The sequence below is a fragment of the Balaenoptera borealis genome (assembly GCF_965194805.1).
Source record: "Balaenoptera borealis genome assembly, chromosome: 11".
In the NCBI taxonomy this organism is placed as follows: domain Eukaryota; kingdom Metazoa; phylum Chordata; class Mammalia; order Artiodactyla; family Balaenopteridae; genus Balaenoptera; species Balaenoptera borealis.
The window spans coordinates 69,851,943-69,878,473 of NC_138868.1; the positions used below are offsets into that span (position 1 = coordinate 69,851,943).

The window sequence follows — 26,531 nt, forward strand, 5'->3', positions numbered from 1 at the left end:
TGTCATCAGATGTACTGCAGCTTTGGGATTCCACAAATCCAGAAATCCTTTGTACCATTTTCTGTCCTGGCTTCTTCACCTGTATGCTAATTGCATAATGTGGCCAAAATTTCACTGTACTTGAATTTCTTTTATGGTGTGTGTGTGTGTGTTTGTGAATAATCACTCTGGGACTAATCTGGGGGGAGAGTGGAGCTTGAACCATGCTTTTGAGACATCTGAGAGATTATGATAGAGGCATACAATCTGATAAACACCTTTGTTGAGTCAATTTGAGTTAACTTGAAGCCCAAGAGGCATTTCCCCAGTTTTTCCATTAGGGGGTCCATATTTTTGCTGTTGTGTAAATTCTTGTGTCATTTTTTGCCTTTAGTTCTTAGTCAATAAGTAAGCTTAGTAGCTGATGGGAAGGAGGGTGAGTTTATTGAATAACTTTCCAGATCAGTTTCTGGCCCAGACTTCAGCTGCAACCAGCATGATTTCAGACATGCCAGGTCCTCATTTCCTCATTGACCTCCTTGGCCTTCCTGCCAGAACCAGGCAAAATAAACAATAAATTAAAAATATGGCTCCTTTCCTGCCGTTTTCTTGGAATATAGTCTTGGGGACATAAGCCAAAACTCTAATGAGGAAAAAGAAACCTTACTGGAAGGAAATTTTCATATATCACCCTAGATTTTTTTCTTACTATTGAATGTTAGGTACAGTTGGTATATGTGACAATTTCCTATGCATAGATTGGAAGGTCCTGAAACTGTAGGGTCACTTAGGCAAAGAAACAGGATAAAGAAATACATGAGGAATGATAAAGCCAGGAAAACCTCTAGGCAAGTTACACAGTCAGAATGACCCACTTTTTAAACAAATTTGTTTAACTATGGTTGATTTACAATATTGTGTTAGTTTCAGGTATATAGCTTCAGGTTCTTTTCCATAATAGGTTATTACAGGATATTGAATATAGTTCCATGTGCTATACAGTAAATCCTTGTTATTTATCTGTTTTATATACAGTAGTGTGTGTATGTTAGTCCCAAACTCTTAATTTATCCCTCCTCCTCCCACTTCTCCTTTGGTAACCATAGGTTTGTTTTCTATGTCTGTGAGTTTGTTTCTGTTTTGTAAATAAGTTAATTTGTATTATGTTTTTAGATTCCACAAAAAAGTGATATCATATAATATTTGTCTTTCTCTGCCAGACTTAATTCACTTGGTACGATCATCTCTAGGTCCATCCATGTTGCTGCCAATGGCATTATTTCATAGAATGACCCACTTTTAAGGGAACAAGTTAAAGATGGTGTTACTTAGGCTCTGCATGCTACTCCCATTGTGCTAGGAACTGTAGACATTTCAAAGCTGAATCAGACCAAAGTCTAGTAGGAAAGTACACAAAATGCCATAAGAACATTGTATAAGAACAATGACAGGGGCTTCCCTGGTGGTGCAGTGGTTGAGAATCTGCCTGCCAATGCAGGGGACACGGGTTCGAGCCCTGGTCTGGGAAGATCCCACATGCCGCGGAGCAACTGGGCCCGTGAGCCACAACTACTGAGCCTGCGCGTCTGGAGCCTGTGCTCCGCAACAAGAGAGGCCGCGATGGTGAGAGGCCCGCGCACCGCGATGAAGAGTGGCCCCCACTTGCCGCAACTAGAGAAAGCCCTCGCACAGAAACGAAGACCCAACACAGCCATAATTAAATAAATAAAAAAAAAATTAAAAAAAAAAATCTAAAAAAAAAAAAAAGAACAATGACAGATGCCCAGAGAATTACAAATGTATTTTTAGGAGACATAGAGTAGGGAGAGATTGCATCTATTTCATTGCTTCTGAAAGTGTGTCTGCAGGCCTGCTGCTTGTTGGAAATGCAATTTCATTGGCCCTGCCTGAACCTATGCTGGGGCTGGGGCCCAGGAATCTGTATTTTAATGAGCCCTCCAGGTGATACTGACGCTAAAATTGGAGACATATTCAGTGTATAAAGAGAGACTCGGGGTTTCCTGGGGGAGGTGGTATTTAAGTGGGGCAAGAGGAGCAGACAGAACATGAGTAGGCACTGCAGGAAAGCAAAATTTGCAAAGTCCTTAAGCCACCATCTATTTTAGTGCCTCCAACTCCTAGAATGAAAGATTTATTTTAGACTTAATCTAAATTCATCATGCTTTTCCATAAGGCTGTTTCCTCTGTTTTCATTCTCAGTGGAATTGTGAACATGGTGATCATATTTTGTGTAACAGCCTTTGCTGTATTTCAAGTAGAATATTAAGTTCCCTACCGTCTTTTCTTCCCCAGGCTAATTAATCGCATTCGTCAGCTTTTTCTCCTACCTTCCAACCCTTTTATCATTTTCATTGCCCTGGTCTGGGCTTTCCCCAAATCTTCCATATTTCTCCAATGTTACAAAGACCCAGATTATACCTGGAGCTGGTTGAGGTCTTTGCCTCTGCAGGCAAGTGGATGAATATCTTGAGCCCCACATATTATTTTTCTCTGTGGGAATTTACCTACAGATGTAAGAGAGTGTATTTTTCAACACACTGTCCTTGGATTCATGGGGAACTGGGGATTGTTCGCATGGAATCTTAGATCCATGTAAGTACTGGCCATTGTCTGCAGACTCAGTAACTATCATGATTTCCACCTAAATGCATTTCTTTATTTCCTCACTTATTTAACTGTAATAGGGATTAGCAAAATGTTATTTTAACTTCTTATGCTTTCTTAACACAGTAAAAGTCCAACTACCATGGTGGGAATCCATGGAATTTTTAAAGTCAGCAAAGGAGCGCTTCTTGGTTTGAAAACACATTTATTGGGGCAATAGGCCAGACAGTGAGCATGGTGCCCTGTCTTCATCTGTACAATAGGAAGAAAAGGATCTGCCTTTCATGATAATCATCATGAACCATGTGTCGAAAAGGTGGTTACTGTATGTAAAAGAACATAGTAGGTGTTTAACAAATGGGAGTTATTATTTATGTGTACTGACTCTTGTGTACCATACGTGCCTTTTAAGCCACCCTGATCATTTGCTCATCTAGCCCTAGAATATTTAGACCGCATCTGTCAAATGGTGCCACATTTTTCTCCATTTACACCTCTGTTCTTATCACTTTCTTGTGTTTAAGTTTCTGTGGGTAGGGGATGGGGGAAAGATTCCTTTTGGAGAGTGTCCTTAGTCTGAGTTGGGCTTCTCTGTGCTGTATCTTGCCATGAGAGGCCCCTTCATACTCTACTGGATGTCTAGAGTTTCAGCATTTCCTGCTTGAACTAAAAGCAATAAAAGAGGAAATAGTGTGGGTGGATTTGCTGAACGGCACAAAGTTGAAAATTTAAGACACTTTTCTATATAGTCATTTGAGTTTTCACCAAGAACATTATTTCCATATATGTTGACAGGCAGGAGAGGAAAATTTCTGACCCAGGAGTCTGTAAAGTGTTGAAGACTAAATAAATGTTCTTAGCAGAGCTGAGATGAAGGTGTGGCTGGTCTCAATGGAGCCTTTCATGAAAGAGATGCAATTTTCATGGCTCAATCTCTTTCCAACTCTGGGATCTGTGTGTTTATCTTGGTGATGTTGGCATAGGTTGTCCTCTTCTCTGTTGCTATGGAAACAGGTGATGCCACACCTACCTTCTCTGTCTGCTTTGCATTTTATGTGCGGAGGTCTGAGAGGGCCCTGGAACACATGCTTCTTTGATGTGTCACTGCTCCGATAGTAATGCTCAGTTCTTATAATTTATTCTTGTGCTGCATGCTGGAATATCATTTCCTATCTTTGTCATTTCTATTTGTCTTCTATCCTTAGGCTTTGTTTGGTTTTTTTTCACCTCTAAGGATGTGGTACCTTTATTTTTATTTATTTATTTATTTATAAAATTTTTTTATTTAGTTATTTAAATTTCAAATACATATATAATTATTCCAAGTCTCCAAATTTTTTTTGTTAATTTCTGCTTATAACAAAGCAAATCAGCTGTACATACACATATATACCCATATCTCCTCCCTCTTGCGTCTCCCTCCCACCCTCCCTATCCCACCCCTTTAGGTGGTCACAAAGCACCGAGCTGATCACCTTATGTTATGTGGCTGCTTCCCACTAGCTATCTATTTTACGTTTGGTAGTGTATATATGTCCATGCCACTCTCTCACTTAGTTCCAACTTACCCTTCCCCCCCCCGCCATGTCCTCAAGTCCATTCTCTACGTCTGCATCTTTATTCCTGTCCTGCCCCTAGGTTCTTCATAACCTGTTTTTTTTTTTTTTTTAGATTCCATATATATGTGCTGGCATATGGTATTTGTTTTTCTCTTTCTGACGTACTTCACTCTGTATGACAGACTCTAGGTCCATCCACCTCACTACAAATAACTCAATTTCATTTCTTTTTATGGCTGAGTAATATTCCATTGTATGTATGTGCCACATCTTTTTCCATTCATCTGTTGATGGACATTTAGGTTGCTAACATGTCCTGGCTATTGTAAATAGAGCTGCAAGGAACATGGTGGTACATGACTCTTTTTGAATTATGGTTTTCTCAGAGTATATGCCCAGTAGTGGGATTGCTGGGTCATATGGTAGTTCTATTTTTAGTTTTTTAAGGAACCTCCATACTGTCCTCCATAGTGGCTGTATCAATTTACATTCCCACCCACAGTGCAAGAGGGTTCCCTTTTCTCCACACCCTCTCCAGCATTTAATATTTGTAGGTTTTTTGATGATGGCCATTCTGACTGGTGTGAGGTGATACCTCATTGTAGTTTTGTTTTGCATTTCTCCACTGATTAGTGATGTGGAGCATCCTTTCATGTGTTTGTTGGCAATCTGTATATCTTCCTTGGAGAAATGTCTATTTAGGTGTTCTGCCCATTTCTGGATTAGGTTGTTTGTTTTTTTGATATTGAGCTGCATGAGCTGCTTGTACATTTTGGAGATTAATCCTTTGTCAGTTGCTTTGTTTGCAAATATTTTCTCCCATTCTGAGGGTTGTCTTTTCATCTTGTTTATGGTTTCCTTTTCTGTGCAAAAGCTTTTAAGTTTCATTAGGTCCCATTTGTTTATTTTTGTTTTTATTTCCATTTCTCTAGGAGGTGGGTCAAACGGGATCTTGCTTTGATTTACATCATAGAGTGTTCTGCCTATGTTTTCCTCTAAGAGTTTTATAGTGTCTGGCCTTACATTTAGGTCTTTAAAACATTTTGAGGTTATTTTTGTGTATGGTGTTAGGGAGTGTTCTAATTTCACTCTTTTACATGTGGCTGTCCAGTTTTCCCAGCAGCATTTATTGAAGAGGCTGTCTTTTCTCCATTGTTTATTCTTGCCTCCTTTATCAAAGATAAGGTAAGCATATGTTCATTGGGTTATCTCTGAGCTTTCTATCCTGTTCCATTGATCTGTATTTCTCTTTTTGGGCCAGTACCATACTGTCTTGATTACTGTAGCTTTGTAGTATAGTCTGAAGTCAGAGAGCCTGATTTGTCCAGCTCCAGTTTTTTTTCTCAATATTGCTTTGACTATTTGGGGTCTTTTGCGTTTCCATACAAATTGTGAATTTTTTTGTTCTAGTTCTGTGAAAATTGCCAGTGGTAGATTGACAGGGATTGCATTGAATCTGTAGATTGCTTTGGGTAGAATAGTCATTTTCACAATGTTGATTCTTCCAATCCAAGAACATGGTATATCTCACCATCTGTTGGTACCGTCTTTAATTATTTCATCAGTGTCTTATAATTTTCTGCATGCAGGTCTTTTGTCTCCTTAGGTAGGTTTCTTCCTAGGTGTCTTATTCTTTTTGTTTCAGTGGTAAATGGGAGTGTTTCCTTAATTTCTCTGTCAGATTTTTCATCATTAGTGTATAGGAATGCAAGAGATTTCTGTGCATTAATTTTGTATCCTGCTACTTTACCAAATTCATTGATTAGCTCTCGTAGTTTTCTGGTAGCATCTTTAGGATTCTCTCTGTATAGTATCATGTCATGTGCAAACAGTGACAGCTTTACTTCTTCTTTTCCGATTTGGATTCCTTTTATGTTTTTTTCTTCTCTGATTGCTGTGGCAAAAACTTCCAAAACTATGTTGAATAATAGTGGTGAGATTGGACAACCTTGCCTTGTTCCTGAACTTAGAGGAAATGGTTTCAGTTTTTCACCATTGAGAATGATGTTGGCTGTGGGTTTGTCATATATGGCCTTTATTATGTTGAGGTCAGTTCCCTCTATGCCTACTTTCTGGAGGGTTTTTATCATAAATGGGTGTTGAATTTTGTCAAAAGCTTTTTCTGCATCTATTGAGATGACCATATGGTTTTTCCCCTTCAATTTGTTAATGTGGTGTATCACATTGATTGATTTGCATATATTGCAGAATACTTGCATTCCTGGGATAAACCCCACTTGATCATTGTGTATGATCCTTTAAATGTGCTGTGGGATTCTGTTTGCGAGTATTTTGTTGAGGATTTTGGCATCAGTGTTCATCAGTGATATTGGCCTGTAGTTTTCTTTCTTTGTGACATCTTTGTCTCATTTTGGTATCAAGGGGATGGTGGCCTCATAGACTGAGTTTGGGAGTGTTCCTCCCTCTGCTATATTTTGGAAGAGTTTGAGAAGGATAGGTGTTAGCTCTTCCCTAAATGTTTGATAGAATTCTCCTGTGAAGCCATCTGTTCCTGGGCTTTTGTTTGTTGTAAGAGTTTTAATCACAGTCTCGATTTCAGTGCTTGTGAGTGGTCTGTTTATATTTTCTATTTCTTCCTGGTTCAGTCTCGGAAGGTTGTGCATTACTAAGAATTTGTCCAATTTTTCCAGGTTGTCCATTTTATTGGCATATGGTTGTGTGTAGTAATCTCTCATGATCTTTGTATTTCTGCAGTGTCAGTTGTTACTTCTCTCTTTTCATTTCAAATTCTATTGATTTGAGTCTCCTTCCTCATTTTCTTGATGAGTCTGGCTAATGGTTTATCAATTTTGTTTATCTTCTCAAAGAACCAGCTTTTAGTTTTATTGATCTTTGCTATTGTTTTCTTCATTTCTTTTTCATTTATTTCTGATGTGATCTGTATGATTTCTTTCCTTCTGCTAACTTTGGGGTTTTTTGTTCTTTTTTCTCTACTTGCTTTAGGTGTAAGGTTAGGTTGTTTATTTGAGATGATTCTTGCTTCTTGAGGTAGGATTGTATCGCTATAAACTTCTGTCTTAGAACTGCTTTTGCTGCATCTCATAGGTTTTGCGTCATCGTGTTTTCATTGTCATTTGTTTCTAGGTATTTTTTGATTTCCTGGTTGATTTCTTCAGTGATCTCTTGGTTATTTAGTAGTGTATTGTTTAGCCTCCATGTGTTTGTATTTTTTACAGTTTTTTCCCTCTAATTGATATCTAGTCTCATAGCGTTGTGGTCGGAAAAGATACTTGATACGATTTCAATTTCCTTAAATTTACCAAGGCTTGATTTGTGACTCACGATGTGATCTATCCTGGAGAATGTTCCATGAGCACTTGAGAAGAATGTGTATTCTGTTGTTTTTGGATGGAATGTCCTATAAATATCAATTAAGTCCATCTTGTTTAATGTATCATTTAAAGCTTGTGTTTCCTTATTTATTTTCATTTTGGATGATCTGTCCATTGGTGAAAGTGGGGTGTTAAAGTCTCTGCTATTACCGTGTTACTGCAGTTTCCCCTTTTATGGGTGTTAGCAATAGCCTTATGTATTGAGGTGCTCCTATGTTGGGTGCATAAATATTTACAATTGTTACATCTTCTTCTTGGATTGATCCTTTGATCGTTATGTGGTGTCCTTCTTTGTCTCTTGTAATAGTCTTTATTTTAAAGTCTATTTTGTCTGATATGAGAATTGCTACTCCAACTTTCCTTTGATTTCCATTTGCATGGAATATCTTTTTCCATCCCCTCACTTTCAGTCTGTATGTGTCCCTAGGTCTGAAGTGGTTCTCTGGCAGACAGCATATATACAGGTCTTGCTTTTGTATCCATTCAGCCAGTCTATGTCTTTTGGTTGACTCTTTTCATCCATTTACATTTAAAGTAGTTATCAATATGTATGTTCCTATTACCATTTTCTTAATTGTTTTTGGGTTTGTTTTTGAATTTCTTTTCCTTCTCTTGTGTTTCCTGCCTAGAGAAGTTCCTTTACCATTTTTTGTAAAACTGGTTTGGCGGTGCTGAATTCTCGTAGCTTTTGCTTGTCTGTAAAGGTTTTAATTTCTCCATCGAAAGTGAATGAGATCCTTCCTGGGTAGAGTAATCTTGGTTGTAGGTGTATCCCTTTAAATATGTGCTCCCACTCCCTTCTGGCTTGCAGAGTTTCTCCTGAAGGATCAGCTGTTAACCTTATGGGGATTCCCTTGTATGTTATTTGTTGCTTTTCCCTTGCTGCTTTTAATATTTTTTCTTTGTATTTAATTTTTGGTAGTTTGATTAATATGTGTTTTGGTGTGTTTATCCTTGGATTTATCCTGTATGGGACTCTTTGCACTTCCTGGACTTGATTAACTATTTCCTTTCCCATATTAGGGAAGTTTTCAACTATAATCTCTTCAAATATTTTCTCAGTCCCTTTCACTTTCTCTTCTTCTTCTGGGACCCTTATAATTCTAATGTTGGGGCATTTAATGTTGTCCCAGAGGTCTCTGAGACTGTCCTCAATTCTTTTCATTCTTCTTTCTTTATTCTGCTCTGCAGCAGTTATTTACTATTTTATCTTCCAGGTCACTCTATCCGTTCTTCTGCCTCAGTTATTTTGCTATTGAATCCTTGTAGAGAATTTTTAATTTCATTTATTGTGTTGTTTATCATTGTTTGTTTGCTCTTTAGTTCTCCTAGGTCCTTGTTAAACGTTTCTTGTATTGTCTCCATTCTATTTCCAAGATTTTGGATCATCTTTACTATCATTACTCTGAATTCTTTTTCAGGTAGAGTGCCTATTTCCTCTTCATTTGTTTGGTCTGGTGGGTTTTTACCTTGCTCCTTCATCTGCTGCATATTTCTCTGCCTTCTCATTTTGCTTAGCTTACTGTGTTTGCGTCTCTTTTTCGCAGACTGCAAGTTCGTAGTTCCCGTTGTTTTTGGTGTCTGCCTGCAGTGGCTAAGGTTGGTTCGGTGGGTTGTGTAGGCTTCCTGCTGGAGGGGACTGGTTCCTGTGTTATGGTGGATGAGCCTGGATCTTGTCTTTCTCGTAGGCAGGACCGCATCCAGTTGTGTATTTGTGGTGTCTGTGACCTTATTGTGATTTTCGGCAGCCTCTCTGCTAATGGGTAGGGTTGTATTCCTGTCTTGCTAGTTGTTTGGCATAGGGCATCCAGCACTGTAGGTTACTTGTCGTTGAGTGGAGCTGGGCCTTATCATTGAGTTGGAGGTCTCTGGGAGAACTTTCATCGTTTGATATTACGTGGACCCAGGAGGTCTCTGGTGGACCAATGTCCTGAACTCAGCTCTCCCACCTCAGAGGATTAGGCCTGATACCCGGCCGGAGCACCAAGACCCTGTCAGCCCCACGGCTCAGAAGAAAATGGAGAAAAAAAGAAAGAAAAAGAGAAAAAAATTAAAACGAACAAAATAAAATTAAAAAGTTATTAAAATAAAAAATAAAAATTATTTAAAATAAAGAAATTTAAAAGTAATTTAAAAAAAGCAAGAAAGAAAGAAAAAAGAGAGCAACCAAACCAAAAAACAAATCCATCAATGATAACAAGTGCTAAAATCTATACTAAAAAAAAAAAAAGGACAGACAGAACCCTAGGGCAAATGGTAAAAGCAAAGCTATACAGACAAAATCACACACAGAAGCATACACATACACACTCACAAAAAGAGAAAAAGTAAAAAAAAAAAAATACATATATATGTATATGTATATAAAACAAGGAAGATAGCAAGCAAATCAATAAAAAATCTACCAAACATAATAAATTCTAAATACTAAACTAAGATAAACATAAAACCAGAAACACATCAGGTGCAAAAAGCAAACCCCAAGTCTACAGTTGCTCTCAAAGTACACTGCCTCAATTTTGGAATGATTCGTTGTGTATTCAGGTATTTCAGAGATACAGGGTACATCAAGTTAATTGTGGAGATTTAATCTGCTGCTCCTGAGGCTGCTGGGAGAGATTTCCCTTTCTCTTCTTTGTTCGCACAACTCATGGGGTTCAGCTTTGGATTTGGCCCCGCCTCTGCGTGTAGTTCACCTGAGGGCGTCTCTTCCCCACCCTGCCAGGATGGAGTTAAAGTAGCAGCTGATTCGGGGGCTCTGGCTCACTCAGGCCGGGGGAGGGAGGGGTACGGAATGCGGGGCGAACCTGTGGTGGCAGAGACCAGCATGATGTTGCACCAGCCTCAGGTGTCTCATGTGTTCTCCGGGGGAAGTTGTCCCTGGATCACGGGGCCCTGGCAGTGGCAGGTTGCGCAGGCTCCTGGGAGGGGAGGTGTGGATAGTGACCTCTGCTCGCACACAGGCTTCTTGGTGGCTGCAGCAGCAGCCTTCGCGTTTTATGCCCATCTCTGGTGTCTGCACTGATAGCCGCGGCTCGCGCCCGTCTCTGGAGCTCGTTTAGGCGGTGCTCTGAATCCCCTCTCCTTGCGCATCCCCAGACAGTGGTGTCTTGCCTCTTCGGCAGGTCCAGACTTTTTCGCGGACTCTCTCCCGGCTAGCTGTGGTGCACTAGCCCCCTTCAGGCTGTGTTCACGCAGCCAACCCCAGTCCTTTCCCTGGGATCTGACCTCCGAAGCCCAAGCCTCAGCTCCCAGCCCCCACCCACCCCGGCGGGTGAGCAGACAAGCCTCTCGGGCTGGTGAGTGCTGCTCGGCGCCGAGCCTCTGTGTGGGAATCTCTCCGCTTTGCCCTCCGCACCCCTGTTGCTGCGCTCTCCTCCGTGGCTCTGAAGCTTCTCCCCCACCACCCCCGTCTCCACCTGCGAAGGGGCTTCCTAGTGTGTGGAAACTTTTCCTCCTTCACAGCTCCCTCCCAGAAGTGCAGGTCCCATCCCTATTCTTTTGTCTCTGTTTTATCTTTTGCCCTACCCAGGTACGTGGGGAGTTGCTTGCTTTTTGGGAAGTCTGAGGTCTTCTGCCAGCGTTCAGTGGGTGTTCTGTAGGAGTTGTTCCACATGTAGATGTATTTCTGATGTATCTGTGGGGAGGAAGGTGATCTCCACGTCTTACTCCTCTGCCATCTTGAAGGTCTCTCCCCCTTATGCTTTGTTTTGAGTCATTTTGTTTACAACAAAATTCACTCACCCAAAAACAAGTTGGGAGAGATCATCATGCCCCAGGCCCCCAATTCATGGGCAAGGAACTATGAGCTCTTATGAAATCTGAACTGCCCCAGAAACTAGTGAACAAGTGAGACACTGATGTTTGTAGAGAGAACACGAAAAATGCTCCATGGGTTGGTGTTCTGGCCAATACAGGATACCTGACATTGATTAGAAAGTTAAACCTTCTAGGTGATTTCCCTGCCACTTGCGGTTTTCCATTGCAAAACAAAATGTAGTGACGTTCATAGAATTTTAACTTTAGCCTGTCTTTTCTTATTTTGCCTTTATAGAGCATTGCATCAGTTTTTTATTTCTCCACTACCTCTTTGCCTACAAGAAATACATCACATGGGCTAGATGATTTTCTTTCTTGGAAATGTGTTTGACAAAGCTGCATATAATAATAGCATAATTTTCTCAGCAGGAGAGCACAACACACTACCCTTTTGCAACTGGGCTTTAAAAAAAAAAATCTAAAGAATACACTTACTTAGATCAATTTGGGTTGTGTTTTAATATTTTTGAAGTGGTGTCTTTGCTTCAGAACATTCCCAGTTGAAAAAATAGGAAACTCTCTTTTACTGATGTGCTGGGGAAAAAATGGATTCTCCTGCCAGCTTCAGCTTGAATAATCATGGTGCCTGTTTAACTTGTTCTCTTTGTAAATTATAAGCCTAGAATAATCCTGCCATTTCCCAAATTTTCAAATATGTTCTCATTTGATCAAATTTACTTAGCAATGAGTGCTGATGGCGTTCCACAGATTGATCAGCCTTTCGTTTTGTTACATGCCTTGGGTACTGCATTCCTGGATGTTTGTGTGTTCTCGGCATGTCTGAACCAGGATGGGCATAGAATCAGAAGCCTTGGATTGGGGACAGATGCCCCAGGCCATTAGCTAATCTGTCCTCCTGCATCACTGGAGCAGCAGAATTGCAACTTATTCTCCTCATGTTGGCCACAGTTTCAGAAGAGTGGGGTCTCAGTAGACCATAGTGTGCCTCTGTGCTTCATATATCAATGGCTGTACTTTCAGAAGACCCTGTATTATCACGGTTGAACGAAAGAACATCTAGAGTGTCAGAAAGGAACAAAAATACCACCAGGCACAAGGCAGATGGTTCAAAACATCTAAAGTGTAGGGCTAATTTTGGGGGTTTCCCTGGTGCCATTGGCTTTGCAAGGTCCAGTTTGGCCCCTGAAATATGCTTTGTTACAGCCCCTATCACTTGGAAGGTGAGAAAGAGTGTGAATAATCATGTGGGTAAATGTACTCATTTTCCAGTGTAAGATTTTTTTTTTTGTGGTGTTTTAAACCCTATTGCTTACAATTCAGAGCAAACCGTCTTCACACAGACAGAACACCTTGAAACCTATTTGTTTAACTTTTCATGTTAACATTAACGATGATTAATTTATATGACACTCGAATTAGTGTTTCTTATACATTTTTCTTTCATTGGGAAAATGGATATGCTGTGTTTTGTTAAGGATACGTAAGAAACCATTGGCAGAGCCACCTGGATCAGACTATTTCTAAATTTTGTCAGTGCTTTATCCATTACACAACACTGACTTGGCTTGTGACATGAAAGGCTCACATAAAAAGTTGTCACCAGTCCCTTGAAAGGAATGAACATTTTAGCAACCCACCCCAGAAACTTTGCCTGATGGATGAGATTTTTTGTGAGGCGTGAGGTCACCTATGAGATACCCTTGTTTTGTGAATCCCAGTTCAGAGGCAAACGCACAGAAACTGACGAGACCCTTTCTCAATGGCTCCTCTACATCCTTCACAGGTAGCAGGTCTGTCCACATCCTGCTGAGAAAGATGGATGTGTCTGACTTTTGGTTGGAGAGGATGGGTACCAGGACAGATGCTAGAGGTTAGGCAGTGGCCTGGGGAATTTGGCCAAGGCAGCTTGGATGTGTGCCTTGGAAAACACCAGCCATGCAGAATGATCCTGGAGATGGAGCAAGGGAACAGAAGATAAAAGAGGGTATTTAAGCAATTGTTTGTTTGTCTGAGCTCCCTTTTCAGGTTTAGAAATGAATTCCTAATCATCATTGCCTTGATACAACCTGCTGTTTTGATACTTCTTAGGAATTCGTGGTGATTTTATTGTTGTTTAGTTCCTACTTTTAAAAATGCTAACCTATTATGAAGGTTATTTCTAAATCAACAGCTGTGGGGAAGAGTTTGCTGTCAGCTGGTAACAGGGCTGTGTTTCTCATTATATAATTAAACCCGTTCCAGGGTCTCGATTTTGAATTGTACACTCTCAAATTCAACATTAAAAAATACATATTGGATACTTCTTAGGTACTTTGCTGGATTCTGGAAATAGCAAAATGAGAAGAATGGACTCTATTTTCCTAGAATGTATCGTATAGTAAGAAGACAGATACAGATGTGTAAACAGTAACTACCGAGTGGTGTGATGGGTGAATGTAGCCACAGAAATGCTAAGGTAAAAACTGAGCATGGAAGAGGTCATGGTCAACTTTCCAGGAGTGTGTGAGTCAGGGAAGACTTCAGAGAGGAAAGGATACCTGAATCGATTTATCAGATGGATAGAAATTTATCAGAAAGGGAAAAGATACAGTGGAGAAGTTACCGGGCAGAGCCACACAGCATGGGCTGAGTCACATAGATGGGAGTTTTATGTACTTAAGTCTTAAACCACTCTTGATGGGAAAGAATTGACTTACAGAATCTTCAAAAATAAAATTGAAAAAAAACCCAAATAAGTAATAGATTCCAACTTTACTAATCATATCATACAGTATCATTGGTGCTCCCTGTGGATATTTAAGCATTAGCTGTTCTTAAACTTACATGAGAACCATCTTCCTTAACTATAGGAGAGGAAATAATAGTAGTAGGTTCAGAAGGTGCTTTTCCCTTAAACCAGCAGGTGCCCTGCACATACCTGTTGAGTGGGTGCTGGAAGGGGTTTCTGAGGTGGGAATTCTAGCCTCCTTTCTGCAGTCACCAATGAGGGGTGTCGCCTCGGGCTTATCACTTAGCAGAATCTCACTTATATCTTGATCAAAATGAGCTGTTTCTGTGTCTGATATCTAAATTCTCCTTCCAACTCTGATTCCATCACCTATCAAAACACTTCTTAATACATTTTGACACACGAAGGAGAATAATTCACACGTCTCGACAGTTCTCTCATACTGGATAACCGAGGTAGTATTACTAAATGCTAATGCTAATGCCATGCTCGGTTTTTACCTTAGCATCTCTGCGGCTACACTTAGTAAATCTTTCACTTAGTCAATGTATTTTATGTGGTGATAACCTCATACCCTGAAGAAGCCAGCTTTTACTAGGCTAGAGAAGAAATTATTTTAAAAAATAATATTTAGGAATAATTGTAACAACGGCAACAAACTTCAGTGAAAGTGTTAAACAACCTTCCTCTCTCCATAAAAGAGAAAAACTTTTCCATTAGAGCACCACCAGGCAGCTGTCAGATTCGGTGCCTTGCTGAGATCCTCGCTGTCACCCTCTAGGCCTGACCGGGCATGCCACGTCATCAGAAGGCGGTGAGCACCTTTGGTAAAGACGCAACTTAGAGCACGTCTGCCTCACTGTGCCTTCAGGTCCCCAGGAAACATTTGAAGGGCTTATTGACCCTGGTGCTCTGGGGACCAGAGGGCTTATCCATGCCCGCAATAACAGATGGAAAATGGAGTTTCCTTAGGGAATTTGTTTTGAGTTCTTTATCAAGTCAAAATTCTGTTCTTTTTTTTTTAATTGACATAACTTTGCTGGAAATTGCCTTTGTAGTACATGATACTAAGAGAGATATTAGAACCACTGCCCTCAGAGTGCTTTCAGTCTTTGCAAAACATAGATGTGTACCTATTGTAGCTTTTAGGAAATCAGTAGGCCTGGAGAAGAAAACATTTTTATAATATCTGGACCTCCTGGTCAAACATCAATCTAGCTTTTAGAAATTACCAGCAAAGCAAAGGAGTGTTCAGAAGAGGCTTTGACCTTTCCCTGTCTGCCTCCCCACCAGGCTTCTGACTTAACTGGATCTGAAAAACCTTTAGTGCAGGCTTCCTGCTCCCCTACCCACAATTCATACTCTATGTTAAATTTATTAGTGCTCTCTATGGAAACTCTCCAGAACCATTACTCTGACTTCTGGATTTTATTTTCTTTAGGTAAGCATTTAATGATAAAACAGATTTCATGAACACAACATTTCTGTTGCTGTTAAATTTTATGTTTCATGGTGGTATGCTATGTTCATTTCTATGTACCATTATTAAAAGTGGTTTAAGGGACTTCCACATTTCTAAATTGAGCTGACGTCCAGGAAGACCTTGTACAGGTTGCAAGTGATGGGTATTTATATTGACCTACAAAGATCCAGGAAATTCATGGGGCCCTAGTTTTTGTTAATCCCATTATAAAGGGTGCCTGAAGCAGAAAGTTTAGGGCTTGAAAAAACTGAAGATCCCCATGAAGATAAATAATACGATATAAAGCAGAGATAGGAGGATTATATTACATTTCTTTAGGACCTCGGATTTCTTTAATCCCTAGGTGCGTGGGGATAGTGATTGGATTAGCAAGGTAACTGAGGAGTTTTGAATTTCACTTTCTACCTTTCTAATGTTTTATATTTATGACTGGTGTTACTGTTGTATATTTGTTCATCTCAACTGTGTACCCGTCTCTAAAGCCAGGACCCCTGACCGGTTTTAAATGAGATTAATGACAATCTGGAGCCAGCAGGTCAATTTCAGGTGTACTCTTTGTAATTTATTTGAAAGACTTCATGCCATCCCTCTGGCTAAATAACAAAATCACAAGTTGACTGAAGGGATACTGGCCATCTTTCAAGGATAACCTCTTACAGTCTTTAAGGAATGTGGGAAACTTGTTTAATATAAAGATCATTCCCTTAAGGATGTCTGAGGCAGGAGAAACTTGGAAAGTTCATTTAGATTTTTTTTTAAAACATCTTTATTTGAGTATAATTGCTTTAAAATGGTGTGTTAGTTTCTGCTGTATGACAAAGTGAATCAGCTATACCTATACATATATCCCCATATCCCCTCTCTCTTGGGTCTCCCTCCCACCCTCCCCATCCCACCCCTCTAGGTGGTCACAAAGCATCGAGCTGATCTCCCTGTGCTATGTGGCTGCTTCCCACTAGCTATCTATTTTACATTGGGTAGTGTATATATGTCCATGCCACTCTCTCACTTTGTCACAGCTTACCCTTCCCCCTCCCCATGTCCTCAAGTCCATTCTCTACATCTGCATTTTTATTCCTGTCCTGCCCCTAGGTTCTTCAGAACCATTTTCTTTTTTTTTTTTTAGATTCCATATATATATGTGTTAGCATACGGTATTTGTTTTTCTCTTTCTGACTTACTTCACTCTGTATGACAGACTCTAGGTCCATCCATCTCACTACAAATAACTCAATTTTGTTTCATTTTATGGCTGAATAATATTCCATTGTATATATGTGCCACATTTTTATCCATTCATCTGTCAATGGACACTTCAGTTGCTTCCATGTCGTGGCTATTGTAAATAGTGCTGCAATGAACATTGTGGTATATGACTTTTATTTTAACTTCTTTATTGGAGTATAATTGCTTTACAATGGTGTGTTAGTTTCTGCTTTATAACAAAGTGAATCAGCTGTACATATACATATAGCTCCATATCTCCTCCCTCTTGCGTCTCCCTCCCACCCTCCCTATCCCACCCTTCTAGGTGGACTCAAAGTACCAAGCTGATCTCCCTGTGCTATGCGGCTGCTTCCACTACCTATCTATTTTACATTTGTTAGTGTATGTATGTCAGTGCCACTCTCTCACGTTGTCCCAGCTTACCTTTCCCCCTCCCCCTGTCCTCAAGTCCATTCTCTACATCTACGTCTTTATTCCTGTCCTGGCCCGAGGTTCTTCAGACCATTTATTTTTGTTTTTAGATCCCATATATACATGTTAGCATATGGTATTTGTTTTTCTCTTTCTGACTTACTTCACTCTGTATGACAGTCTCTAGGTCCATCCACCTCACTACAAATAACTTAATTTCATTTCTTTTTATGGCTGAGTAATATTCCATTGTATATATGTGCCACATCTTTTTTATCCATTCATCTGTCGATGGACACTTAGGTTGCTTCCATGGCCTGGCTTTTGTAAATAGAGCTGCAGTGAACATTGCGGTACATGACTCTTTTTGAATTATGGTTTTCGCAGGGTATATGCCCAGTAGTGGGATTGCTCGGTCATATGGTACTTCTATTATTAGTTTTTTAAGGAACCTGCATACTGTCCTCCATAGTAGCTGTATCAATTTACATTCCCACCAACAGTGCAAGAGGGTTGCCTTTTTTCCACACCCTCTCCAGCATTTATTGTTTGTAGATTTTTTGATGATGGTCATTCGGACCAGTGTGAGGTGGTACCTCATTGTAGTTTTGATTTGCATTTCTCTAATGATTAATGATGTTGAGCATTCTTGCATGTGTTTGTTGGCAATCTGTATATCTTCTTTAGAGAAATGTCTAGTTAGGTCTTCTGCCCATGTTTGGATTGGGTTGTTTGTTTTTTTGATATTGAGCTGCATGAGCTGCTTGTAAAGTTTGGAGGTTAATCCTTTGTCAGTTGCTTCATTTGCAAATATTTTCTCCCATTCTGAGGGTTGTCTTTTCGTCTTGTTTATGGTTTCCTTTGCTGTACAAAAGCTTTTAAGTTTCATTAGGTCCCATTTGTTTATTTTTGTTTTTATTTCCATTTCTGTAGGAGGTGGGTCAAACAGGATCTTGCTGTGATTTATGTCATAGAGTGTTCTGCCTATGTTTTCCTCTAAGAGTTTTATAGTGTCTGGTCTTACATTTAGGTCTTTAATCCATTTTGAGTTTATTTTTGTGTATGGTGTTAGGGAGTGTTCTAATTTCATTCTTTTACATGTAGCTGTCCAGTTGTTCCAACACCACTTTATTGAAGAGGCTGCCTTTTCTCCATTGTATATTCTTGCCTCCTTTATCAAAGATAAGGTAACCATATGTGCGTGGGTTTATCTCTGGGCTTTCTATCCTGTTCCGTTGATCTATATTTCTGTTTCTGTGCCAGTACCATACTGTCTTGATTACTGTAGCTTTGTAGTATTGTTTGAAGTCAGGGAGCCTGATTTCTCCAGCTCCATTTTCCTTTCTCAAGACTGCCTTGGCTCTTTGGGTCTTTTGTATTACCATACAAACTGTGAAATTTTTTGTTCTAGTTCTGTGAAAAATGGCATTGGTAGCTTGATAAGGATTGCAGTGAATCTGTAGATTGCTTTGGGTCATAGTATCATTTTCACAATGTTGATTCTTTCAATCTAAGAACATGGTATATCTCTCCATCTGTTTGTATCGCCTTTAATTTCTTTCATGAGTTTCTTATAGTTTTCTGCATATAGGTCTTTTGTCCCTTTAGGTAGATTTATTCCTAGGTATTTTATTCTTTTTGTTGCAATGGTAAATGGGAGTGTTTCCTTAATTTCTCTTTCAGATTTTTCATCCTTAGTGTATAGGAATGCAAGAGATTTCTGTGCATTAATTTTGTATCCTGCTACTTTACCAAATTCATTGATTAGCTCTAGTAGTTTTCTGGTAGCATCTTTAGGATTCTCTATGTATAGTATCATGTCATCTGCAAACAGTGACAGTTTTACTTCTCCTTTTCCGATTTGGATTCCTTTTATTTCTTTTTCTTCTCTGATTGCTGTGGCTACAACTTCCAAATTTATGTTGAATGATAGTGGTGAGAGTGGGCAACCTTGTCTTGTTCCTGATCTTAGTGGAAATCGTTTCAGTTTTTCACCATTGAGAATGATGTTGGCTGTGGATTTCTCATATATGGCCTTTATTGAGTTGAGGTAAGTTCCCTCTATGCCTACTTTCTGGAGGGTTTTTTTCATAAATGGGTGCTGAATTTTGCTGTAAGTTTTTCTGCATCTATTGAGATGATCATATGGTTTTTATCCTTCAATTTGTTAATATGGTGTATCACATTAATTATTTGTGTATATTGAAGAATCCTTGCATCTCTGGGCTAAACCCCACTTGATCATGGTGTATGATACTTTTAATGTGCTGTTGGATTCTGTTTGCTAGTATTTTGTTGAAGATTTTTGCATCTATGTTCATCAGTGATATTGGCCTGTAGTTTTCTTTTTTTGTGACATTGTTTTCTCGTTTTGGTATCAGGGTGATGGTGGCCTCGTAGAATGAGTTTGGTAGTGTTCCTCCCTCTGCTCTACTTTGGAAGAGTTTGAGAAGGATAGGTGTTAACTTTTCTCTAAATGTTTGATAGAATTAGCCTGTAAAGCCATCTGGTCCTGGGCTTTTGTTTGTTGGAAGATTTTTAATCACAGGTTGAGTTTCAGGGCTTGTGATTGGTTTGTTTATATTTTCTATTTTTTCCTGGTTCAGTCTCGGAAGGTTGTGATTTTCTAAGAATTTGTCCATTTCTTCCAGGTTGTCCTTTTTAGTGGCACATAGTTGCCTGTAGTAATCTCTCATGATCCTTTGTATTTCTGCAGTGTCAGTTGTTACTTCTTTTTCATTTCTAATTCCTTTGATTTGAGTCTTCTCCCTTTTTGTCTTGATGAGTCTGGCTAATGGTTTATCAATTTTGTTTATCTTGTCAACAAACCAGCTTTTAGTTTTATTAATCTTTGCGATCGTTTCCTTTATTTCTTTTTCATTTATTTCTGATCTGATTTTAATGATTTCTTTCCTTCTGCTAACTTTGGGTTTGTTTTGTTCATCTTTCTCTAATTGCTTTAGGTGTAAGATTAGGTTGTTTATTTGAGATATTTCTTGTTTCTTGATGTAGTATTGTATTGCTATAAACTTCCGTCTTATAACTGCTTTTGCTGCATCCCATAGGTTGTTGGTCATCGTGTTTTCATTTTCATTTGTTTCTAGGTATTTTTTGATTTCCTCTTTGATTTCCTCGGTGATCTCTTGGTTATTTCGTAGTGTATTGTTTAGCCTCCATGTGTTTGTGTTTTTTACAGTTTTTTTCCTGTAATTGATATCTAGTCTCACAGCGTTGTGGTCACAAAAGATACTTGATATGTTTTCAATTTGCTTAAATTTACCAAGGCTTGTTTAGTGACCCAGGATATGATCTATCCTGGAGAATGTTCCATGAGCACTTGAGAAGAAAGTGTATTCTGTTGTTTTTGGATGGAATGTCCTATAAATATCAATAGTCTATCTTGTTTCATGTATCATTTAAAGCTTGTATTTCCTTATTTATTTTCATTTGGATTATCTGTCCATTGGTGAAAGTGAGGTGTTAAAGTCCCTGCTATTACTGTGTTACTGCAATTTCCCCTTTTGTGGCTGTTAGCATTTGCCTTATGTATTGAGGTGCTCCTATGTTGGGTGCATAAATATTTACAATTGTTACATCTTCTTCTTGGATTGATCCCTTGATCATTATGTAGTGTCCTTCTTTGTCTCTTGTAATAGTCTTTATTTTAAAGTCTATTTTGTCTGATATGAGGATTGCTATTCCAGCTTTTCTTTGATTTCCATTTGCATGGAATATCTTTTTCCATCCCCTCACTTTCAGTCTGTATGTGTCCCTAGGTCTGACGTGAATCTCTTGTAGACAGCATATATGTGGGTCTTCTTTTTGTATCCATCCAGCCAGTCTGTGTGTTTTGTTTGGAGCATTTAATCCATTTACTTCTTTTTTTTTTTTTTTTTTAAACAGGGAAGGGCAGACTGCCCACCGGACTCTCAGTGACCAAGAGCCAGATTCATGTTCCTCAATCCCAGTCACCACAACCCTTTTTTTTTTTTTTTAAAGACTTTTTATTTATTTATTTATTGCTGTGTTGGGTCTTTGTTTCTGTGTGAGGGCTTTCTCTAGTTGTGGCAAGCAGGGGCCACTCTTCATTGTGGTGCGCAGGCCTCTCACTATCGCAGCCTCTCCTGCTGCGGAGCACAGGCTCCAGACGCGCAGGCTCAGTAATTGTGGCTCACGGGCCCAGCTGCTCCACGGCATGTGGGATCTTCCCAGACCAGGGCTCGAACCCATGTCCCCTGCATTGGCAGGCAGATTCTCAACCACTGTGCCACCAGGGAAGCCCAATCCATTTACTTTTAAGGTAATTATTGGTATGTATGTTCCTATTACCAGTTTCTTAATTTTGGGGTTTTTTTTTTTTAAGTTCTTTTCCTTCTCTTGTGTTTCCTGCCTAGAGAAGTTCCTTTAGCATTTGTTGTAAACCTGGTTTGGTGGTGCTGAATTCTCTTACCCTTTCCTTGTCTGTAAAGATTTTAATTTCTCCATTGAATCTGAATGAGATATTTGCTGGGTAGAGTAATCTTGGTTGTATGTTTTTCCCTTTCATCACTTTAAATATTTCCTGCCACTCCCTTCTGGCTTGGAGATTTTGTGCTGAAAGATCAACTGTTAACCTTATGGGGATTCCCTTGTATGTTATTTGTTGCTTTTCCCTTGCTGCTTTTAATACTTTTTCTTTGTATTTAGTTTTTGATAGTTTGATTAATATGTATCTTGGCGTTTTTCTCCTTGGATTTATCCTGTATGGGACTCTCTGCACTTTCTGGACTTGATTTTCTATTTCCTTTCCCATGTTAGGGAAGTTTTCAACTATAATCTCTTCAGATATTTTCTCAGTCCCTTTCATTTTCTCTTCTTCTTCAGGAACCCCTATAATTAGAATGTTGTTGTGTTTAATGTTGTCCCAGAGGTCTCTGAGACTGTCCTCCATTCTTTTCATTCTTTTATCTTTATTCTGCTCTGCAGTAGTTATTTCCACTATTTTATCTTCCAGGTCATTTATCCATTCTTCTGCCTTAGTTATTCTGCTATTGATTCCTTGTAGAGAATTTTTAGTTTCATTTATTGTGTTGTTCATCATTGTTTGTTTGCTCTTTACTTCTTCTAGGTCCTTGTTAAACGTTTCTTGTATTTTCTCCAGTCTATTTCCAAGATTTCAGATCATTTTTACTCTTATTACTCTGAATTCTTTTTCAGGTAGAGTCCCTATTTCCTCTTCATTTGTTTGGTCTGGTGGGTTTTTAACTTTGCTCCTTCATCTGCTGTGTGTTTCTCTGTCTTCTTATTTTGCTTAACTTACTGTGTTTGCGTCTCCTTTTCACAGGCTGCAGGTTCGTAGTTCCTTTTTTTTTTTGGTGTTTGCCCCCAGTGGCTAAGGTTGGTTCAGTGGGTTGTGTAGGCTTCCTGGTGGAGGGGACTGGTGCCTGTGTTCCGGGGGATGAGGCTGGATCTTGTCTTTCTGGTCGGTAGGACCGTGTCCAGTGGTGGGTTTTGTGGTGTCTGTGGACTTATTATGATTTTAGGCTGCCTGTTTGGTATGGGTGGGGTTGTGTTCCTGTCTTGCTAGTTGGTTGGCATGGGGTGTCCTGCACTGTAACTTGCCTGTCATTGAGTGGAGCTGGGTCTTAGCGTTTAGACGGAGATCTTTGGGAGAACTCTCGCTGATTGATATTATGTGGGGCCGTGAGGTCTCTGTTGGTCCAGTGTCCTGAACTCGGCTCCCCCACCTCAGAAGCTTAGATGTGACACCTGGCCGGAGCACCAAGGCCCTGTCAGCCACACGGCCAGGTACCTGGGGAGTTTCTTGCCTATTGGGAAGTCTGAGGTCTTCTGCCAGTGCTCAGTAGGTGTTCTGTAGGAATTGTTCCACATGTAAATGTATTTTTGATGTATTTGTGGGGAGGAAGGTGATCTCCACGTCTTACTCCTCTGCCATCTTGAAGGTCTCCCCCATTTAGATTTTAAGCCCATTGTGATTTCTATAGTTGATTGTAGGAGCAGGGGTCAGCAAAGCCTAGCCTGCAGGCTGGCCACCTGGTTTTGTTAAGTTTTAATGGGACACAGCTTTTGCCATACAATGGCAGAGTTGAATAGTTGCCACAGAAACCATCTAAATCTACAAAGCTTAAAATATTTACTATTTGACACTTCACAGAGCAAGTCTGTAGAACCCTGCCTTGGGGTATTATTGATGCTTAATATTTATTAGGGCAATTTAGCTGATAATTATAATTTGTAAAATGGAGGGCTCTTAGGTTAACATATGCACTACTATATATAAAATAGATAACTGACAAGGATCTACTGTATAACACAGGGAACTATACTCAGTATCTTGTAATAACCTATAAGGGAAAAGAATCTGAATAAGAATAGATATATACATATGTATAACTGAATCACTTGGCTGTGCACCTGAAACTACCACAACATTGTAAATCAACTCTACTCCAGTAAAAATAGGAAGAGGTCTTTTTAATAAGTCATTACATTATGGCTTCTGCTTTCCCAAAAGTGAACAGTTTTTGACCACTCATAAAGGATGCAGTGGTGGAAGGGCTGAACCAAGATTGCACGTAGATAGCTTCACTCAGCGTTCATTCACGGAGACATCCTAGAGCCCCCGTTCTCATCTCCCACCCAATTTTATATTGAGTGGGATTTCACATCCAAGTTCTGGTCCCAAAGGATTCAACAGTTCTAGAAGACCTGGCTAGCGTAAGCGCTGATCAACCCCTCCACTCTGATGGGGCTTGGAGAGCAGAGAGAATACCCATCATAACTAAATGCTTACTAATAATTTAAATTCTACAAATTCCAGGACTTTTGCAGCTTGACTCAGTAAATCTTTCCTGTCTTTCTTTTTTTTTTAAAGCAAGGGAAAAATAAACAGATTAAAGTGCACTTAGAAACCCAGCTGACTTGTTTTTAAGCTCCCAAAGGAGCACTTGATTCCCTGTTACACTATTTTCCCTTTTTATCAAATTACTAAGAAACAGTAACTCAATTGATTTAAATTATTTCTATCACACATAAGCTTTAAGACAAGTAATCGGTTTATTATGCTCAGTCATAACAATGGTATTTTACTTCTATGAATTGTATTTTCAGCAGCGCTCATAAAATACCCAGTTTGATTTCGTTTATTAAGTTTCTCATTTTTCCGTTAACTAATATTTTCCCGTCTCAGATAATTTTCCTGCCCGTTGATATTGCATAACTCAATAGGAATGTGTCTTTCAAAAGAACGAACAGAGTATTCTTTGAGGTTTGGATAAGATGATTTTATCTGAATATATCTTGAAGAATAATTCTTCGGTTTTTGTTTTAGTCAAATTTCACTTTTAATGTAATGTGAATATCACTTTGAATTTAATTACATTAATTTTTCTGCCTTGCTATTTAGTAGTTTCTTATTGCTGAGAATCTAGGTGTTAAAAAAAATTCATTTTATGCATTTTAGATAAGAAGATATGATTCAGTTTTCATTCATTCAGCTCTTGTCTGCAAAATTAATTAGAAAAGATGTCTGGTCTTATATTAATAAGTTTCAATTTGGTGTTTTATTCTCTGTTGAGTCTCTTTCAGTCTGTTGCTGAAGCCATCTAGACCTGCATAAGGCATCTGCATTATTTTTTTAGCTTCCTCATGTTTTATTGGCAAGTGACCTTGTGTATGGTAATTGAGCAATTGTGTGCTTACATGGGTTTATGGAATTTGCCTCAGCAACTTTTGGAGATCTTAAATTTTTGTCTCTAAACAGACTTGAAGGGGAAGCTTTCTGAAATACTGTCTTTTGCTGAAAAATTTTTCATTTTATTGAGTGACAGTCAGTCTCAAAACATTAAAGATATATTTCCCTTTTCTCTTGGCCATATCTTCTTGTGCCTTTGTAATCTTGGAGACTGGAGCCGGAGGCAACTTTTCATTTATGAGGGGCTACGTGACTGTCAGGAAAGGGGACAAATATTCACTGAGCCCCAGGTAGACCGAGGTCAGCAAGCTAAGCCTTCACATGCTTCATCGTAGCCTGTCTTGTCCATAAACTGCTGTTCTTTCCTCCCTTTTTGACAAATGCAGATACTGACAAATGCAGATTGAGATAGTGAGGTGACCTTTGTCTGGGTCCACCATTCAGTGTGGCAGAACAAAGTTTTGAGCTCTGCCTTGTGTCTTTGCCACCTTTCTGTCACCTGTTCCTTGGCTTAGCTTGTCAAATGTGATTGATTCTGCCATCAAGAGAGACACCTAGTGGGACTTCCCTGGTGGCGCAGTGGTTAAGACTCCACTCTCCCAATGTAGGGGGCCCCGGGTTCGATCCCTGCTCAGGGAACTAGATCCCACATGCATGCCGCAACTAAGAGTACACATGCCACAACTAAGGAGCCCGCCTCCTGCAACTAAGGATCCTGCCTGCCGCAACTAAGAGACCCGGAGCAACAAAATAAATAAATAAATAAATAAATAAAAGAGAGATACCTAGTTCTCTTTTGTAGCTGCTTCCACAATGTTTCCTCCTTTGTTTGAGTCCTGACCCATTCATTCTTGAACTGGACCGTGCCGTCCTGCCCCCTTTGCCTGACTCTTCCAATCCCATTCCTACTCTTGTCTCTGGCTTGTGCTTCTCTGACCCCCCTTCACTTTTTCAGTTCCTGAGGGCAATTTTTTCTGGGAAAGTGCTTGTGTTAAACTTGGGCCCCTCTGGCTTGAGACAAATTCCATCTTGAAGCTGTGGGGCTTGTTCAGTCCCTGGCAGAAGCTGGAAGGCCATGTTAAGGGGGTGGAGTCTGTGTTTCCATACACATTTTATAATTTTTTGTTCTAGTTCTGTAACAACTGCCATTTGATAGGAATTGCATTGACTCTGTAGATTGCCTTGGGTAGTATGGTCATTCTAACAATATTGATTCTTTCAATCCAAGAACACAGTATATCTTTCCATTTGTGTTGTCATCAGTTTCTCTCATCAGTGTCTTACAGTTTTTGGAGTAAGGTCTTTTGTCTCCTTAGGTAGGTTTATTCCTAGGTATTTTTTTCTTTTTGACCAGATGGTAAATGAGATTGTTTCCTTAATTTCTTATTCTGATATTTCATTGTTAGTGTATAGGAATGCGAGAGATTTCCGTATATTAATTTTGTATCCAGGAACTTTCCTGAATTCATTGATGAGCTCTAGTAGTTTTCTGGTAGCATTGTTAGGATTTTTTATGTGTAGCATCATGTCATCTGCAAACAGTAATAGTTTTAAGAAGAAGGGATGGAGTCTGAATGGCTTTGAAAAGAAGAAACTTGGTAGGGAGCATGGGTGGGGGAGAAACGTGCTTGACCAGAGGCTCGGGCAGGATGCTGGGGCCAGGGGACACGTGTGGATAAGTGTGTTTGCATTG

General features: G+C 39.5%; 1 protein-coding gene and 1 long non-coding RNA gene across 12 annotated transcripts in view; one reads left to right on the plus strand and one right to left on the minus strand.

The window, feature by feature from the left end:
- The window catches only part of FAT3 (FAT atypical cadherin 3), a 702,395-nt gene that overhangs the window by 192,130 nt on the left and 483,734 nt on the right, over positions 1 to 26,531 (plus strand). The gene's annotated exons all lie outside the window — the stretch shown is intronic.
- Positions 4,919 to 21,421, minus strand: LOC309605150. The gene is made up of 2 exons (XR_014231257.1): positions 19,971 to 21,421; positions 4,919 to 7,117 (listed from the first exon to the last, which is right to left on the minus strand). It is a non-coding gene; the product is annotated as an uncharacterized lncRNA (long non-coding RNA).